Consider the following 18,511-nt stretch of genomic DNA (forward strand, 5'->3'; position numbering starts at 1 on the left):
TCCTATTGCCTGGTGCTGTCAATCAGCTGTCTTGTTTCATCCCTGTATTTAGGTTTTTACATTGGCTTCAGTTGGTTAAGTGCTCTGGGGGTTTTTATGAGGAAAGACGCAATGTAAGTTTAATATCATTATCCTCTCAGTGATATTAAAATTAACAGAGAACGTAATCCCTTCAATTCTGAAAGCTCATCATCGCCCAGGGTTTAATATTTTCCTGTCATTGTTCAAGTACATTCTTGCATTCCACCAAAAATGTCTTAACAACTGCCCTAAAGTGAATACAATGCCGTAATTTTTATTGCTGTTGAACTGTTGTTGATTGATGTTCAGTAGTTGGAGAGAGCGAGAGAGAAAGAAAAAAAATGCAATAAGTAGCTATTAGTTTTATTGAAAATACAGGTTTTTTAGAAAGACTATATTTCCCATCATGAATCATAAAATCTGATTTTTCACCAGCTTGCAATGGTTCATCAGTTAGATGTTTAATTATGGCCGGTAACACCCTAAACAACATAGCAATACAAAGTCAGTGTGGCTCACCAACTGCCCATCCCTCCTCAGGAAAAGAATTAGAAACAGTGAAAATCATGGGGCTGAAATTAAAAAAATCAAAATCATGAGACTAGGGGCTTAACAGCCATGTACATTTCAGATGGGCAGAATGACCTCAAGCAAAAAAATACTGTACAAAGCAATGACTGCACTTACAAGTCAGCAGAGCAATGAGGAGGATTTCTTAATGTAATGAAAATAATTGTAACAAGGCTCTACAACACCCTGTATTGAAAGGCCTATACAAAATTATGCCTAAAACCGAAGGAAAAGTATGCCAGTTGCAATCAGCTACACAAATCTCACATGTCAAGATGGCTGAAATTTTTCCACTTGAATTTTTATTTGATTAAAAAATAGCCTTTTCTTTAAAAACCAAAAGTGTTCTGCAAAAAGCTTTTTTCCCCCAAATGTTTCAATTTTTCAACTAAAACAATGAAAATGGGAAATGCTTTTTCAGTCTGAATCGCTCCCCCCCCCCGCCTTCTCCTTCCTTTTTGCCACTGAAAGGGAAGGGGGAGGCAGAGAAAGTACAGAGGGAACAAAAATTAAAAAAAAAAAAAAAAAAAAACCCGAGAACAGTCAATTTTTTTTTTTTAAATGAGAAACCAAATCAGGTTTTTTTTACTGGAAAATTTCAAGCTTTTTCCATGAAAATTTGCCCCCAAAATGCAATTTTTTGTGAAACATTTTTATTTTCTGTGAACCATACATACCGTTCTCTAACCAGCTCTACCTCCAAACCTACCAGCAAAATGTGAATTTTACCAAACCACAGGGCAGTTAGTTAACCAGCGGTAAAAACCATACTTTTCTTTAAATCTTAAAACAAAGCCAGTCATATTCCATCCTGCCATCATGATACTTAGTTAGCATCAGCACCCTGCAGGAACACATTGAGAAAGGCAGCATTATCACCCCTAATGTAACACCCATATTTTATACTCCAACTAAATGTTAGTTCTCAGAACTGCATACGAGTTTTTCACCTGTAAATTATTTAACTAAACTTATTGATTCAACAAAAACTGTATAAAAACATGCTAGGGTGTAAGAGAGACAAAGTGGGCGAGGTAATCTCTTTTATTGGCCCAACTTCTGTTGGTGAGCACCCTAAAGTTGGTCCAATAAACCCATGTTGTCTTTCTTATATCCTGGAACCAATATGGCTACAGCAACACTGCAAATGCTAAGAGTGTGACCGAAGACAGTCTTTGCACTTCTCTAATGCCTTCTGCCTGAGGATCTCCGAATACCTCACTAACACTGGGGAATTAAGTTCTACTACAACCCAGATCTGACTCCTAGCTCTTTGCCTTGATCACAAGACCATCTTTCCTCTGTGCAAGAGCATTCAAAGTGAAGGATGAAATGTATCTTGTGTCTTCAAACACTTAGCAGAACGGGCATGCTCCTCTTACACCACTGTCAATGAAGAGTAACTCCAGTGAAGCCAAAGTACTTATAAAACTGATGTAAGAGCCAGGTCAAACCCAGTGGGGTACCTTCTTAACAACTCTCATCAGAACATGACCCACTAAGGTTTTTACCACTGTGTTAATAATTCCAACCTCCCAAAGCATGAATTCAAGCATGCAATAAACAGTAAAGAGGAAACTTACATACTGAGAAAGACTGGGAGACTATTTGACCATATGGAGTCTTTGTTGACTGCTCAGTAAGAAAGGATAACTCCCTAGCAACTAAACTTACCTTCCTGCATTCATTCTTTTTCAAAGGCAAAAACATTCTTAAGAGACCTGATCCAACTCCACTTATAGCTACTGGGAGCCCTTCTATTGATCTAAATGGGAGTTGGATTTAGCCTTCCTTGTGTTGGTATCAATGCGTAACCGAGTGTGTCTTTATGAAGTGAGGAGCCTAAGGATGACCTTCTCTGTGTGTGATGTTCCTGCTCTCCAAGGCTGACCCAAAGCTCATTAGGAGACTTAATTGACTACAGTAAGCTTTGGATCAGGACCTGAGTGCATAGAGTAGTCATAGACATTCTATGTGACTTCGGTTAAGTCACTTAGCTTCTCAGTGCGTCGGCTCCTTAGCAGTAAAGTGGGATAATATCACTTCCCTCCACATATGGGTGTTGTAAGGCTCACTAAGTGAAAGCTTGCAAGGAGCTCAGATATGAGTGTAGTGGGATAGATATGCTCATTGTTGATGCTTATTTTTGAGAAGAAGTTTCAATTTAAAAATAAAAAGTTAAAAATAAGACAGATGCAAAGAAGCAATCATGAAGGGTTTTGCTGCCCCTACTGTTCTCCTGTCCTGGACAACTGTCTGGGCTGCCTGTATATGTATCCTTTTGGAGTGACTGATTGTCTTTGAGAACAGTACTCATATGCAGCTACTGTTTTTCACATATCCTGAAGCTTGCACCAGTAAGTGCTGGTCTTAAAAATTAGCTTGACCTAGCTATGTTGCTCAGGGCTGTGAAAAATGTAGCACCCTGAGCACTATAGTTAAGTTGATCTAGCTCCCATTGTAGACACAGGTAGTTTGACAGAAGAATTCTTCCATTGACCTAGCTACCGCCTCTGGGAGAGAAGGATTAATTACATCGATGGGAAAACACCTTCTGTTAATGTAGGAAGCATCTACACTACAGTGCCACAGTGGCACAGCTGCAGCCCCATACCTGTGCCGCTGTGACGTAGACATACAGGGCCAGCCCTACACCAAATGGCATTCCCCCTCCCCTCAGCACTCCCACACACACTTTCACAATTATACAACAAAACAAGGTTCACAATATTGCAGCTGGACTCTCACCTCACTATACTTCATTCTTATATCTCACTGACCCGCTCCTTATATACCTGCAAGGGCCTGGGTGACAACATTCTAGGAGGGTCAAAGAAAATGCAGTCCCCAGAAGGTCTGGAAGGTTCTACGAGATTCTAGAAAGGTCTAGAACATTCTAGGAGGTTAGTGAAAAATTAATCCACATATGGAATACCTGAAACATTTTACTTCAAACATATTATTTTCCCTTTTGTCTCCAACAACAAAATAGCACCCCAAAAACAACAAAAATAGCACCACCAGTCGGGTGGGTTGCCTGTCCCTGGATCCGGCCCTGTAGACATGGCTTAATGCTTTCGTTAGTCAAGTGATCTTTTCATTTACTAGTCAATGCCCCTTTCATGAACTGGCTAATTTGGAAGAAAAGGTGTTCAATCAATCATGGTTTTGACTGATCTGAACACATTTGTCTTTCAGAGGGAAGCATACATCCTAGCTTTTCATTACCATCTTCTCTCTTGCTTGGCTTGACCTGTTTTTAAAAAAAAAAAAAAAAAAAAAATTCCCCCTCTTGCCAACTGAATCAAATCCTGTAACTAACCTTTAAGGGTTTCTTAGTCTTTATTGTGTTCCTATTAACCTTCTGTTTCTCTGGATAATTCTGCAGCCAAGAGTAGGTGTGACTCCCACATTAGAAGTCTAGCTGTGCTGTTGAGTCATGTGCTGTGCTCACAGAGCCAGATCCCTTTAACGGGAAGGCTTGTGCAATGTAGCAAGGTCTCCCAGAACATATGCTCTTACTAGAATTCTGAGATTTCAGCTTCTTCCCTCTTTTAACTGAGATTGAAGATGGTGGGGAGCAGCATAGGCAGAGCTGGTGAAAGCATATTAGGCACCCTAGGCAAACCTTCAACCTTGCACTCCGCATCTCCACAAGTAACTTCAGAAAATGAATATTATGCGTTAGTATGAATAAAAATTCTGCATTTATAATTACAGATTTTACATGGAAAAAGGAGAATATTATGATACAGATTGTACATTCTCATTGACCTTTCATTCCCACTTCTGAAGTCTGTTTGTTTACTTATGTAGTTTCATGAATAGTTCATTCAGTTTTTTGCTGCCCCAACCCAAATTTTGCCACTCTAGACAACCACCTAGTTTGCCTAGTGGTTGCACCAGGCCTGAGCATAGGAGGTGCACACTAGTCAACAAGCCTTTGCTATGTCCTGAAAATATATTAAAATCAAGATTCTCCCATATACCCCAGATAAAACATACTTTAGGGCAGATTTTCCACTCTGCCCAGAAAGGGAGAACTGTAGAGAGCCAGTTGTGCTCCCTGATCCTGAGCCATGTGGGCCAGAGATGCAAGCTAGAGCTGCAGAGGAACAGCAATAGATTACACCAGTGGAGGTTTGTCCTAGCTCTGCTCTGCCCCTGCCCTTCCTCCTCCTCACCACCTCCTTCAGGCCAAACTGCACATGGCGCATTCTTTACTGGCTCCTTAATGTCCACATTGTGCCACCTCCATGGTACAAAGGGGATTTAACAGACTGGAGAATCTAACCCTTCATGTTCATATAACCCTTATTATATCTGCAGTAGTTTTTTATTTTGTTTTGTTTTGTTTGGGGGGGGGGGGGGAGGAGGAGGGGAGGAAGGGGGCGGAACTATATTGTGAAGAATGTCCTATGGAATTTATATATTTCCCCTTAAATCTAGCCATTTATTACCAAGATGTAAAACAAGAAGCAGCCACCATTTTGGGGTCAGTATCCTGACAGAAACCTGGCCAAATTCTGTACTTACTGGTTTACACTTCTGCTACAAACCCTTTTTATAACCTCATGTAAGTGGGAGCAGAATATGGCCCACTGGTTGCAGAATTCCACATCTTCCTGTTCACATCTCCAGTGGCATGGATACACAGAGAAATAAGCAAAGACTGGTTCTCTGCACTACGCATTCACTTCTAGAGAATGGGATTGAAGTCCTAACTTAGGTAAGGAGTGAGAACGAGGCTGCTGGGCTGCCATATGTGCATATGAGATAACTACCTGACAGTTCTATATGATTGGCATAGAAACTCAGGACTGTAATAGCACGGGTTAATGAATCTCAGGATTAAGGTGTGTTGATAGATTAGAGGAAGCTTTCATGATTCCTGCCTACAGCTATTACTATCCAATCCATACATTTACAGCATTTTATTAAAAAAAAAAAAAAAGATATTAAAACTAATTAGAAGTTCTGTTGTAGACAATATTTCTTATAACATTTCAGATAAAGTCCCTTAGATTTTAAAGTCAGATTTCCCCACGGCAAGCTTAAAAAAACCCCAAAGAATCAGTAAAGAGACATTTTCAAGATGTGACTTTTCAGTGATACTGTCACTGCGTCCCTTAGTTGAGGAAAGTAAACTGAAATATTAATCTGAGGTTTACTGAAATGCTCCCCGTGGCACTTTCCCAAAAGGAGATAAAACCACGCAGCTGCTGCTATGAAAACCAACTGTTTGAACTGCAATGCACTTACATATGCTTATGGCATCAAGCTACTGACTCCTGCAAACGTGATGCAGGAAATGACTAAACATTTAGTGCTTGTTGTTTAGCAGTATTCCTGGAGACACGTAGGTGGTGTGGACAGCATGGTATGTGCATTAAAGTGCAATTTAGGTCAATGATTCTTTGAAAGGCTCATGCTCCCTATCAGTGGCAGACATTGTTCAAAGATTAACTGTTTAGAAAGGATAGCTGAAAAAAAGGTTATTGACAGCACAATATAAAACATATGAGAGAAAAAAGGTAAGACACATCACATCTCAATAGGTGCAAAAAAAGTACATCATAACGTCCGTTAAAAAATAAGTAATAGGAGAAAACGTAATACTTTTGGATATTAAATCCATTCTATATAGCAGAAGCAGTACATGGGAGGGTATGCATTTGCACGCAAACAATCATATTTATTAATGGGCTTTCTGTGATTCTGACTCTGTTACAAGGGAACTGCCAAAATGAAAAGTAAGCCCAGCAATGGGTGCCAAAGCCAGGCTGATCAGATTAAACTGACCTTTTTTGGAATTCTGCTTCCTCCTGCCTGTGAATTCTCAATGGCTGACTGCAGAGATCCAAGAATGCACCACGGTGTGTCACTATTGGTACCGTTAGTTCTATAGGTTTCATAATAGGATCATTCTTGCACCCTCTTTTGGGTGATGTGGAGAGCCTGCCTCATAGTTGAACAACATAACCTTTTGCAATGCCAAGCAGAACTAACAAAAATTGGAAAAGAATTCCCCCTCCCCACCTCACCTCTCATGCGACTGCCTGGGGGGGGGGGGGGGGGGTATTCTGGGGATCTTCCACAGTGCACATCTGCGTACCACTCCCTGCATAACAAGGGTGAGCAGCAGGGGAGGGGCATACAGTGGTGAGGGTGGGTTCAGTGCATCTATCACTGTGTTGATCCACCGGCTGGTCCTTCGCCTCAAGAAATGCCCCAGCCTGCAGAACAGATGCTCGAGTGGTGATATGGAGACAGAACTGGTGTCCAATTTTTCCTGCGTCTAGGGGTATTGATTGTGTCTCCGCCTCAGACATTCTGTAATGTCCTTAGTGAAGCTGTGTGGGCCAGAAGGGATTTTTTTTTTTTTAAATGATGTCTGTGCTGAATGCCCCTGCCCCTCCTCCCATCTGGTTAGAGGACCCAGTCAGTACACACGTCTGGGCTTCATTGAACATCCATGTTTAGCTCCAGAGTTCACTCTAACCTAGATGAGATCTAATGATGAAAGAAAAAAAATACTAAGAGCGAAGCATCATCATCTAAGTAAGGCCCTACTTAACTTGCGATATTGTGGATTCTGCAATATTAGGCTTCCACCGCAATTTTGACAGCAGGAGCCCCTGCTCTCAGCCCCAGGCAGCCAACAGTGGAAACTCTCAGAAAAGTAATAATGGACTTTATTACCACAAATAATAAGGTACATTATTACTTTTCTGCAATTTTCCATGGCTTGTTTGCAACTCAGTCACAATTTTTTGACAGTCAGCCTGCAAAGGGTAGGGCCTCATATCTAATCTAATTAAATGGCCCCCATCACCCCAGTATCTAAGCACTTCACAGTCTTTTTAATTCATTTTCCCCACAGAACACCCCTAGGAATTAGGGAAGTGCTATAGTCCCATTTTACAGATGAGGAACTGAGGCACAGAGGGACCAAGCCACTTTCCCAGTGTCACACAGGAAGTTTGTGAGCAGAGAGATGAAGCTGGCTCTCGAGTGCCAGGCTAGTGCTCTAACCACTAGACCATCCTCCCTCTCCATGACAAAACCAGTTCCTTCATTACATATCTATTCAAAATATGTTTCTGAAAGATAAAACATTGTGTTTAGGTGAGGCAAAGACTATTCCACATAAACTCTAAACAATTATTGTCTTAATTTCTTATAATTAGTTTCTCTAAAATACATTGCTACTAGTACTAATTACACTGAAATCAACGGGGGTTGATGGCATGCTGCCCTTCTGGAGGCACTCAGAAGCTTGCAGGATCAGAATTGGAGGGAGAGGAAAGAGACAGGATGCCCTAGACATGAGAGTTACTCTGGATTATACTTTAGACCTAATCCTGCACCCATTACATTGTCAGAACTCTCACTGATACTACAGGTTTTTTGTTGTCTTCAGTAGGGGAAATTGCTACTGATGTCAATAGAAAGACTCCAGTTGGCATCAGAGTGAGGCCCTACAATATTTGCCTGAAGAGGACTTCATGATACAGCTTTTAAAGGGCAGGTATCAGTAAAGAAACCGGGCTTTTTGCTAAAAAGAATATGGATTATTTATTTAATTAATTAATTATTTTTTGGTTCAGTGGGTAGTGCTGGCAATATGAAGTTACAAATGGGCACTTCCAACAGAGAGTGGTTGTGTAGAATATCATCCATTTATTGAAGTGTCCATGTTTTCCCTTACAGGGCAAGCTAAACCATAATAAATACTGAAGAAAGTTAATCTCTATCCATTTAAAAACCCTTATTTTGTACATAGCGATAATAAAATTATTACTAAACACCACCCTTCCCAAAGGGTGTCCTACAGTAACTGTCATATCCATGGTATCTCCAAGAACTTTAGGATAAGGAGTCCAATTAAATACAGAGAACGCAATAATAGCGTAGGCTAACATGGCAGCCATTTCACGTCTGCCATAGCTTTCATACAAGTTCAGATATTAAAACTAGCTTTGATCAGAAAGGGAATGTTGACCAGCACACCAAGGTTTCTCCTACTTCCTTCACAGAGCTCCATGGGTTCTATAGCTGCCATCTAGATAACCACAAAGGATGGTCAGGAGGGAGTCCAGTCGCTGGTCTTCTCCAAAGGACAGCATCTATAACTGTCTCATGCCCTGCATTTGAATCCATAACCTTTTGACCCAGAGAGAATGCTGCTACCAGTTGAATCATCTCGATATTTAACAATACAGACTCGTTGGCTATTGCTAACTATTGTTGAACTAGGAGAGAGATTACAACTAAAGTTTAAGGTCCAAATCATTTTTAGAAGCCTATTATTCTTCTTTGAATGGGCTTGTAGTGTGTGTGTGTGTCTCTCTCTCTCACACAGACACACACACCTGCCATTTTGCAACCGTTATACTTATGCTGCTAGTCTGCACTTCTGTATCAGCCTCAGTTTTAAGAGAGCAAGTCTTCAGGTTCATCTGAGCTTTCCACTCATTTGATTTGGACAGCCTCTGTAGAGATTTATACTGCATGGGCTCTACCGCTTGGTCAGGCAGTCGAAGTGTCAAATCTGCAGTAGTAATATTGTACTTCTGGATCAGTCACAGTTTTAAACACAGCTTTTCTTTAGGTCAATAGAACATTAAGATGTATCAGTGTGAATCTCACAGGTGAGTCCACAGAGGGCTGAAAATCAGAACTAAAATGCAAGCGTCCTTAAATAAATTGTATTTAAGGACTTTTTTTGGAGGTATGTTTGATATTTTCTTTTCTTTGTCCCTTATTTTTAATTACTAGGGGCACTTTCTGGAACATGTCATTTTTATGTCAAGATTTCACTGCTCCTGCTACACATTGCTCATCTGAGGTCAGCCTCAGCTGTTGGTGACACCATAAGTTTCTCCATGGCAACTAAATGTTGTGGCAAGCTGGCAATACTCTCTGACTTTCAAGATTGTTCTGTTTCAGACACAAAGACATTTTAGAAAGGGAGTTAAAATGGAAATGCTCTCAATCCTGATGCCAGGGAACAGGCAACTACACAAATAGAATACTATCAGGAGTATCAGTTATTGGAACCTTTGCCAGTGGAAGTCTCAGCGGATGGGCCAAAGATTGAATGGGCACAAAGATCAAGTTCCAGAGGGGCAGCTGTGTTAGTCTGTATACAGCAAAAACAACTTGAGTTCTGTAGCACTTTAAAGACTAACAATTTTAATTTCAGTAGGCATAAGCTTTCGTGAGCCTCAGCTCACTTCCTCAGATGCAGATGTTTTCACAAAGATCAAATAATCCTTCCAACCCTAGGGGAATCTCTCCTGGTAAGAGGAAAGGCTTGTGAATCAGACCCTTAATAAATAAGTGACTTCAGTCTCCAGTGAAGTCATTTTCATGAGCAATGCAGACAGACATACTGAAATCAAACAGTTAATTTATATGGTTGTTAGCACCACCATAATACTAAAGGTGGAATTCCAATTGGAGGTATTTCCTCTCTTTTTACTTAATCCACTGAAAAGTCCATTAAAGTGAAAAAACTGAGTAGGTGGGGAAGAAGAGAGGCACGACTGTACAAATATGCTTTTACTATCATTAAAATATGAACAGCCCACAGAAATGTAGTTGGAGAAGAGAGCTCTTCCATCACTGCTGATCCTAGAGAAGAGAGGCCATTATTAATCGCTACCAAGTTCCTTCTCACCACAGTTCCTTGACCCAGTTTCTTCATGACAGCAGGAGAAATGTTCAGCTATTTGTTCTATAGCCACCCTGACACTTCCTGAATTACTATGAACTCTCTTACCTTTCAGTGTCTTATACTTTTCACTCCCGTCACTCTCCTTGGAGCAGCTATTATTCAGAGCACTAATTACCTCTCTCTCTTAACAAGGGACAAAGATTTCAGTCATGCATCTAGGGCGTTAGCCACACAAGTCACATGACAATCAGGGTCTCTTTTTCACCCCTTTCTTTTCAGGCAAGGTAATTACCCTTTGTAGGTGAACAGACATATATAAATAAAATGAATAATTTTCCCTTTGGGGGACACAGTTGTCCTTCCCCATGAAAACAAGAAATGAAATCATACATATTTTCTTCTACAGTTATGCTAGAAAACTATTTTTCAATCTGACTTTAACCATCAATTGCTCAAAATTAACAATAATATTCAAGTAATTCTTTTGCAACACACCTATTAAGGAGTGTGTGAGAGAGATTGTGACTAGTGCAATTTCCATGTGGTGTGGATTGACTCTATATGCAATTACTGTGCCCTAAACATACTGCTAAGCAACACTATCCAACAAGCATCTCACATCCTCTAGTTCCTGTTTGATGTTTGGTGCACGGACCTTTGCTTTCATCTCAGAAGCATAACAACATGGGTGGGATTTGTTTATAATGGGTGGCAGAATGGATTAAAGCCAAGCCGGTAACAGTGAGTGTTAGGAACTGGCAGAAAGGGCAACAGCTGGTATGATGCAAAAGTACATATTTATTTGAAGACTCTGGCTAGTAATTCATTGGAGAAATCCAGTCTGATTCATGTTCTTCACCCTTACCAGATGACATCAAGGACAACAACATACCAGCTTCCTTCCAAAACATGGACTGAACCCAGATTACATATGCCAGCTCCCTTCCCGATACATGGCTTGAATGGCGATGACAATTAGATGCGAGATCATCTTTCTGAGGCCAATGATGTAGGGAGTGTGTAGTTTCCCCTTAAAAAAAATATACAACTTACCTTTTGGAAAAGAGAAATTTTCTTTGCCAATATTATTTCCATCATATGCGTTTTTATTGAACTGAAGTATATTGAACAATAAAGATGTTAAAGCCATGGTGTAACATTACAAACAACTGCTGACCGACATCACCAAGAAACCAGCCCAAAAGTAGCACTATCCACTTTGCAACCACAAAATTACTAGGTTCTCTAATGAACCATCTAGCATGAAGAATGAAGGTAGAAGGCTGGAATGCCTGTGGTACAAACCCCACTTATAACCCAGTCCATGAACAGGTCAAGGCCCATCTGCTGACACATGCTTTAGCTAAAATAAAAACCTCTCGGATACATCCATTAACTGCTCCATGCAATAAAACTAGCTAATTAACTTAGATCATCTAAACCAGTGGTTCCCAACCCATGGCGGTTTCCAAAGTGGCCCACTGCCGTCCTCCTGCTGACTGCATAGAGAGCCGCTGCCTAAGGACCCAGGCAGAGCGCGTTGTTGTGGGGCTACAAGACCGATGGAGGCTCTCTGCTGCTGCCAAGGGGACTGGAGATCAACCCTGGCTGTAGCAGGGAGCATGGCAAAGTGCTCTGCCTGGGTCCCTAAGCGCTGGTGTCCCTGCTGGAGCCAGAGGGAGGGGAGTGCTGATCTCCTGTCCCCCTGGCTGCAGAAGGGAGCCACTGCCTAGGGACTCACGCGGAGTGGATGAGTGCAGGTTTCCTGCTGCAGCCAGGAGGAGGGGAGATCAGTGAGGAGGGAGGCAGCTTTCTCGCTGAACTCCTTCCATCTGGCTGCAGTGTGTGTGTGGGTCGTGCAGGGAGGAGGGGGCACTGCTGATGGAGACCGGTGGCCCTTCAGGGTTGTAAAAATGATATCTGTGGCCCTGGAGCCAAAAAAGGTTGGGAATCACTGATCTAAACCCAAGCCTCACCTCATGCAAAATCCCTCTTTTTGCTTCTTGGACAAAAGTCAACGGAATTAGAGAGCACGGGGGACAGAGTTTTTTTAGCAGTGTGACCACAGTCCGAAGACTCCATGTGAAAGATTGAAATGTTAAGCATAAAATAACCATACACACTCTCTAGAGCATTCAGTAAGAAGGCCGGAAAACTCATCTTTGCACTTCGTGTTTCAGATTATATTTTATTCATATTTTTAGGCTTCTGTTGGATGGCCGTCTGATCCGGCCCGGTCGCTGCAGCCCTTCCTCAGGTCCAGACTCTGGGGAAGGCCACAGCACTTTCCTACATGGGGGAATAGCATCTCTGGCTGCATCATAGTCCAGCCCTCAGACAGGGCGGACTGTCAAGCAGTCTATCGCCCCGACCCTCAGGCAGGGCAAGCAAGCAGCGGGTCCGCTCTCTGGAGTGATAGGGAGGAGGAGGCTCTCCTGGGGTGGCTAGGGAAGCAGGGAGGGAGACGCAGACCCACCCGTCTCCATTGCGTCCCAGCCCAGGGCCCTATTAGTGGCAAAGGCGTTGTCACTCAGTCAGCGGGGCTCCCGCCACAACACGCCGACGGGGCTTGCCCCTGTCTCAGCCACTGACTATGGCTGAGATGGGCCACTTCCTGCCCGTATCCCCAAGTATCTGGCTCATCAGGGTTCTCGGGGTTGCTGAGGTGCTCGGTCCGGGGTAGGCCCGCCAGTCCCTCCTCGTCCACAGGTGGCAAGGCGGGCAGCTCCTCTGCGAGGGGCAGCTCCGCTAGGTCACAGGGCTCGGGGGATGGCTCGGCGTCCAGCAGCCCCTCCAGGTCCCGTCCAGCCTCAGGGGGTATCCTCCACCCGGGTTGCTCAGGGGGCTCGGTCCAGTCCCTCTGGCCAGGTGGCTGGGTCCAGCTTTGTGAAGGCCCTACCCAGTCTCCAGGCCCGGGTTGGGTCGGGTCAGAGTCTCTGCTCCAGGAGTTGAGCTTCCCTGGTATCGACTCCACTCCGATCCAGCCTAGGCCTCAGCCGACAGGGGAGCATGCATCTCCAGACTGAGCTCTGGGGCCTGCCTTTTATACTGCCCCTTCCTTTAGGGGCTCCGCCCCACTGTCGCTGATTTGCTGGCCGGACGGTCCTATCACTGCCTGGCCTTTTGGTTGCCGGGCAGACTTGTCTGCTGGGCCTGCTTCAGTCCAACCAGGCCGCTGCAGCCCTTCCTCGGGTCCAGACTCTGGGGAAGGCCACAGCGCCTTCCTACAGCTTCATATATACTTTATATTCTTAACATTAGTCATTTCGGCATTTATATACCAAGGTGATAGTTGTCCTAAAAATATCATAGATTAAATTACATTAGATTAGATGAAGAGGAAAGTTTAAACCTGAAGAAACCTTCCTTTGTCATGTAAATAGTTGCTCAAAATGAGAAAACTAAAAGCAATTTCCCCAGACTTTCATAAATATACAGAATCTTCAATATTGGGGTGATTGAGTAAATATAATCAGTAAGGTCAGATGAAAATTTTCCAAATTTGCAATCATCATCTTCCCCCCCCCCCCCCCCCAAATTACAAATTGTGATAGAAAAAAAAATGGGATAAAGTTTTTCAGGAAATTTTATCCTATTTTTCAACTAACTCTAATAATCAGCATTCTGATATCTCATTATTCCAATCATCTACATTTTCTCTGGGTAAGTCTCCTGACTGCAGCCAACTCCATTACGACCAAATTCTGATCCCAGTTATACCACTTTAAATCCAGAGTAAACACACTGACTTTAGTATTCCACTGACTTAATTCACCTTCGTACCCACCTGATTTAACTATGTGTTCAGACAAGATGTTAGATAAATGAGACCTTCAGTAAAAAAGGCAACCTGGATGACCTGCATTATAGTAAGCATCTTCTGCATGCATATGAGCAGTCCAGCTACTTTTGAAATCTTGGTATTTGTTTTGTAAAGTTATCTTAACTATGGGCAAGAGTTAAATCAGATTCCATGAATCCACTCTGTCACTTGGAAGTGTGCATCTTTTATGGGTTCATTCAGGCACATTCCTGACAGCATGATTAAATGTATTGTATTGTAGTAACTCTTCAGATAGAGACGTCTTAGGGGAAAGTCCGGAAGCAAGATTGCAGGAGTCAGCAGGGGTTCTACTCCTGTCACTTTGAGCACTATTTGAAGGGTGAGAGTGAATGTGGGCGTACTGAAACCTTCCCCAACAAACTAGAAGTGATAGACTCCGTGCATAGTTAATTTCCTTTCCATTTCTTTAATTTGTGTGGGGGCCGGGAAAGGTGTGGGGAGGAACCTGATCATGGTCTTTCCATCTTCCATGTGACACTACTGGGACAAACTCCTCCCCTTTGCTCCACCGTGCTGAACTCAAGGAGCATGTATTGTTTTGTTCTACTGACATCAAGGGGGGTACTCTGTGTGTGTGTGTGTGTGCGCATGTAAAATATGTGAGCATTATGCAAGTGGCATTGTGGCCAAGAGCCATAGCACTGATCAGAGAAGAGAATTTATTCCCAAGAATTCCTCATTTCCTTAGAGTCAAGATTTGGGTTCAGTCTAAATGGGATTCTTGGGCTTTTTTCTGCCACTTTTCTACTGTGTAGGCCTCCTCCGGCTTTTTTTTCCCCCTTCTTAGTATAACAAGACCTCTAGTCACAGTAATGTTACAGATTTATTTATCCAGCCAGAAACTGATGTCTGATCATACTGCTTAACTAAACTACACATAATAAAAACATCAGCTGACGATCCCAGAACCTTCCACTCCACAGAGCACAAAGTAGGGTGGTACAGAGCCAAACACAACCTCTTCAACAAGTTAACCTCTTAGCAACCACGTTTTCCTATCTATATTATAGAGCTTGCTGGTACAGACTTGTTGTCGCTGTATCACTCCCCCGCCCCTCCCAATAATTCTTTATAGCTGTGCATAACTATAAAACCCACAGATGTGAGGAGCTGCTGTCTGAACAACGATGGAGTCCCAGAGAATAGAAGAAGTTGTCACATTCCCTTGATGTTCCCAGTCCCGATCAGCCATAGGCATAAAAGTCCTACAGTCACATGCCATTCTTGGCTTCCTGCAGTAAGCAATCAGGATTTATCCCCTGCGCCTCCCCAGGCCAGCCCTTTGTTATTGTTTTCATTAGATAATATCATTTTAGGGTTTTCAGTACATGTACCATATGCACACAAAGGACCTGATCCAGCAAGGAGCTAAGCACTTCTTGCAAAGTGATGGGTCCCAGTGAAGTCATTTGGATGGAAGGGCACTCATCTCCTGTGAGATGTTCAGCAATTTCCAGGAATGTGTTTTTTCTCACGCCTGGAGGATTCATTGCTACAACCCATCCCATGCTACATGAGTAAGTCTTGGAGAAATAAAGCTCTTATACATCATAAAGATCCAGGGATGTGTTAGGGAGTTATGCTAAATGATTTTTTCCCAGTGGGGTGGGGTACTGTGTCCCCCATGAAATGGTACCGGAGTAGGTCCACTTCCTTTGCTCATCAGAAAGGTTAAGGATGGAACTCTACCTTCCTGTGGCAGAACTCCCCCTATAGGGTAGTGGCTCTCCACACTGCCCCGACATGGGCTGCATCTAAATGGCATAATCCTGGATTAACTGCTAGGCAGGCAGAAGCTTTTGTTCTCCGAAAACTTTTGTCAGAACTACAAAAATGGCAGCAGGTTTTTATGCATCATAAAGACTGAGCATTATGGCACTGCTGGTGCCCATCTGATTCTAGCCATAATCTCCTAAAGAGCTGTGCAGGCTGATATTGCAGACTCATGCATTGCAGATTCATGATTGATATTAATGGGAGTTCCACGTGCAGGACAAAGTGCAGAATATGCCTCAGAGTCAGGGGATGACAAGGAGTTCAAGCACTGTGCTTGCTGTGGAGGTAAGTCACTGTGGCTGGGCTTCTCTCTTCCTGCAATAGTTGTGAGTACTGGCTGGAGGCAAGCTACCAAGGAGAAAAATGGAACACCTGTGTACCATTCAACAAGTGCACGCTCTTCAGAACACACCTAGGGCATTTTGACAAACGTTATAAGAAAAAGAGTCCACTGTACAATTAAGAAATAAAAGGCTTTCCCTGCAGGTCAGGGACTGTCTCCTGCTCTGTTAGCACAGGAGCATTCTGCCTCAGAGCCAAAGCTGTGGCCTCATGGATAGTGGTGTAATATCCTACCAGATGGGGCACCTGTATTTGGGAAGAATCCCCTTACTAAGGATCAGGTTCTATTCCCCTTACTGATGTTGAATAGTGCCTGACTCCACAAGTAGCCCCATTGGGCTGGATTCTGCCGCCCTTACTCTCTTGGAATAGTACTCTTCTCCACAAGGAACTCTGCTGATTTCAGGGGGGCTACTCATGGAGGAGGACATAAAAGCAGCTGTGAGTGACAGTGGCAGAATATTGGCACATTAAGCCTGAATCAGTAGGCCTGGTTCTCCACTAGGACCAAACTGTGCTCAGCCATAGTGGATAGCAGACTGCCACATGGAGTTGGTAGCCACTCTCTAATCCTCATCTGCCCTGCCCCAGTGAAAGTGACAGCACCAAAGGCTCTAATCTCATTTCCACCATTTATGTAAGCACCACGACAAGTGGATGATCAGGTCCAGCAGAGCTCACACACCCTCCTACCCATGACATGCTCTCTCCTCCACTTTGAGTACCCTACAGCAGGGGGGTTGGTGGCAGATGATGCAGGAGCTCATTACACCACCTCTGCCAGTTTTATGCTAACAAAGATTCTACCTGCCCGAGGGAATTCTCCTGTGGAAATCCCCAGCTGGCCTAATTTCACTTTACTGCATTGTAAAGCAACACAGTGAACTCTTGAGACTGGAGAATCTGCCCACTGTGAATTACAGTAATAGAATTGGTACCTAAGGATGGGGACACTGCAGCGTTAGCCTTCCTTGGTTAGCCTACATAGCCTGCTGAGCAGGTGTCTAGCCAGGGAAGCTGTCTTCCCTCCCACTTACTCCCCCCACACATACACACTGCTGAAGCAATCTCTAAGGAAATGAGAGACTACAGCAGCAGCAACCACCACTCCCATTTCCATCTCTGAGGTCCCATCATTCCTTTTAAAATTATTTGGAAGCCCCAAACCAGGACTTGAAATTTGTTGGGGGAAGAATTACATATCAGTGCAGCATATCAATTTGAGCCCCTTATCCCAAATTCACAGGATGAAGTAATAAGCATCAAACTCCCAAAGCAGCACATCCTGCCACAACCTTCCCTGCAGTTTTACAAAGATGTGGGGCTCATACCATGGAAATGCAACCCATTAACCTAGAGGCTGGGTCTCTTTACTTGCTTCCCCCGTCTCCATGTCTTCACTTTGCTTTCCTTTCTTTTGTTCTCTTCCTCTGTACCCATTTTTGTTTACCTTTTGTTTTTTCCCTTTAATTTATTCTCTTACCTTTCTTTCTTCTGTATCTCTTAAAAAGAACCTTCTCCCTTTTCCCCCTCACTCATCCCCTTTTCCAGTCTTCTTTTTCTTTCATTCTTTTTCCTCACTGAATCTTGACCAATCTACTACCCAACAGTGCAGCCTGGGTTCTCCTTCCATTCAAGTCTTATTCCCTGCGAGGCCTATTTGCACTCTGGCCCCTGCAGCATGCACTTCTTTCTGCTTCATTTCTAGCAGGTGATTGCAATCTGACAACAGCTGCAAGAGACAGCACAGAGATAGACCCAGGACCAACATCTGCTGTCAGTTCCACCCATAAAACCTCAACCCCATTAAACTCATAGGGATTGCCCAGTCTCTTTGAAAGCAACTAGAGAAAATCAGAGCATGCAAGAAGGAGACTTTCCTATGGAGGGTAACATGACAGTTCTGTCCAGACCCCTGTTTTTGCAGATAATAGTAAAGGCTCTAATGACTCCCTTGCAAATAATTTATTCTGGAGTGACACTACACAGCGCTTCTCAAAGAAAGTTTTCTGTATTCCCAGTGGCAAGATGAGGGTTGGTTTGTGGCTGTTGCAAGGGGTGGATAATGAAATAAAAAAGCCGTCCAAAATTAGCTTCCCCTGCTTGTGTCTGTGCACCTGGTTTGAAATGGAAAGTCTTTACATAGCTTAGAAAAAGGGGTTATGTTAGCGTCAACCTGATTAAAATTCCTCACAAACATTCCATGAGTTTAGCTCGGTGATCAATGAATGGTCACAAATCTCCTGAAGCACATGGGTTTGTGATTAAGAAATGAT

At 43.2% G+C, this 18,511-nt stretch overlaps 1 long non-coding RNA gene across 1 annotated transcript in view; it reads right to left on the reverse strand.

The window, feature by feature from the left end:
• The window catches only part of LOC137150528 (uncharacterized), a 31,654-nt gene extending 13,759 nt beyond the window's left edge, over positions 1-17,895 (reverse strand). The window contains exon 1 of the long non-coding RNA XR_010919002.1: positions 17,719-17,895. This is a non-coding gene — a long non-coding RNA (uncharacterized lncRNA). The remainder of the gene's footprint in view (positions 1-17,718) is intronic.
• Between the last annotated feature and the right edge of the window lie 616 nt (positions 17,896-18,511).

The sequence above is a fragment of the Emydura macquarii genome, unplaced genomic scaffold (assembly GCF_026122565.2).
Source record: "Emydura macquarii macquarii isolate MOO-44397 ecotype Brisbane River unplaced genomic scaffold, CSIRO-AGI_Emac_v2 contig_968, whole genome shotgun sequence".
Lineage (NCBI taxonomy): Eukaryota > Metazoa > Chordata > Testudines > Chelidae > Emydura > Emydura macquarii.